The following is a 2,391-nucleotide window of genomic DNA, read 5'->3' on the forward strand; positions in this document are numbered from 1 at the left end:
TTTGCCAACAAAGGTCTGTATAGTTAAAGCTATGTTTTTTCCAGTAGTCATGTACAGATGTGAGAGCTGGACCATAAAGAAGGCTGAGCACTGAAGAATTGATGCTTACAACTGTGGTGTTGGAGAAGACTTGTGTGTGTCCCTTGGACAGCAAGGAGATCAAACCAGTCAATCCTAAAGGAAATAAACTCAGAATATTCATTGGAAGGACTGATGCTAAAGCTTTGGCCACCTGATGTGAAGAGCAAACTCACTGGAAAAGACCCTGATGCTGGGATAGATTGAGGGCAGGAAGAAAAGGGGGTGACAGAGTTTTGAGCAAACTCTTGGAGATAATGAGGGGAAGCCTGGCATGCTGCCATTCATAGGAGCACAAAGAGTCGGACACTACAGAGCACCTGAACAACAACAAATGCTCTATGAAAAGAGAGGGCTGGGACCTGTGATCAAGAAAAAATTTGTTTAATCAAGTTGAGGAGAATGTTAAAACTGTCTTGGTCAGCTATAACTCAGAATTACCACAGGAAATGTAAAACCAATCAACCAACAAAATCAAACCAAGAAATCCCTAGATCCCATCCCAGACCAATTAAATCTGAAAATCTGTATCTTTAGTGACTTGGGCATCAAAATGTAAACTGCATTTTGGTGAAGAACTCACAGCATGAAATCTACCTTCTTAAAAACTCTGAAGCGTACAGAACTGTTAACTCTATGCAAGTTATTGAACAGATTCCTACAATTTTTACATCTTGCATGACTGAAATTGTAACACATTAGAAGATGTGGTTTATACATAAAACATTATTCTGGCTTAAAAGAGAATTACATCGTGTAACATGCTGCAACATGGATGAAGTTTGGGTATATGAGTTTAAGTAAATAAGCCAGCCACCAAAGGGACAAATACTGCCCCTCCTCCTTCCGCTCTTCCTTCAACCTGGCCCCCTTTCCTCCCTTTGGAATCTTTAAAGACCCAAGGTATTTGTTTACTCTGTTTGCAGTACTTGGATCTGAAGTTTTGAGTCTTTGAAAGAGATCTGTGAGACACTATAATCTTTCCTCCCTGTCAGTTGCACTTTCTGTTCCTGGGGGTTTAACTAGAAGATAAAAGACCTCAGTCAGGCATCCTGTTTCTATAAATTCAGTCATTTGGTTGTCCAATGGACTGAATGCTTCCAGGTGGAAGTGGCTAACAAGGTTCTGTACAGTTGCACCTGGTCTTGGATGAAAGTTAACACCTTAGGCTTATATCTACAGGTTAACTTAAATCTATTGGGACCAGTCCGAGAGCCCCTGTGACTGCACTTACCACTAAGCATTTCTTTTGGTGTATATACAATCAGGTGCTCTGCTACCAAGAGAGAACTTACAACCTCTCTAGAATCAGAAACAGGGACATCTGCCCTAGCATTGGTACAAACTATATTGCCATCAAAACAGGAAACAAGCTCAGATTCCCTTCAGACACACCACTGAGTTGTCTGGGAGAAATACTGGCTGGATGCACTAAAAATGAAAAATCTTATCAGATACTGCACCCAGGATTGGCTTATCTACTCCTTGAGAAATGGATTTAGCACCATTTAACACAAGGGTAAAAACAATGAGTTTTTATGTCCAAGTCTTTATGTACCTCTACCAAGAGCCCCCAAAAATGAGAAAATGTAAGCTCAGAGACTCTGATAAATGCTCCTTCAAAGTTATTTTGGCAAAGGTTAGGGTGGAAGATGCCCTCAATGTTCTCCTGATTCTTTCAAAGTAGGCAGGGAGGGCAAGGGAAGTTGTGGCTGCCCTCTAGACCACAAGACCGGGGAGAAAGTCCTTACCACTGCCTCAGGTCTGCCTCCTTATGCCCCTTCCCCCATGCAATTTTGATCAGGAAATAAGCTTTACCTTCCACATGAAGAAAGGTCTCCCTCAGGCAAAATTTGTCCCCAAAGAGAGGTACCAGATGGGGAAGGGAGATCCATGTAGGGTCATGTTCCTTTTCCATGCAAAACATCATTCAATGAGATGTTTGGGGAAAATGGGTTTCATATTCTGAAAACCCCCCAAATTTAGGTGAATTTGGGTGCCTTAAACCCTTACTTGGAGGGATGTGATGGTCATCCTCAATTGGTATTGCAAGGATAAAGAAAAAGCTATAACCCTAGATCAGGCCAGAAAAGATCTAAAATCCTAGATCAGGCTGATGAATTGTATGGGTGAATGCAGACCTAGCCCCTGCAGAAGAGGCAATCCCCTCTGCAAAGCCCGACTGGGACCCCAAAACAAATGCAGAGATGGAATCCCTAAGATATGTGATTATTTGCCTACTGCAGGGAATGACCCAGTGGGTCCAGAAGGCCATTAATTATAATAAAAGAGGTTACCCAGGGAGAGAGAGAA

Source organism: Muntiacus reevesi, chromosome 3, assembly GCF_963930625.1.
Source record: "Muntiacus reevesi chromosome 3, mMunRee1.1, whole genome shotgun sequence".
NCBI lineage: Eukaryota > Metazoa > Chordata > Mammalia > Artiodactyla > Cervidae > Muntiacus > Muntiacus reevesi.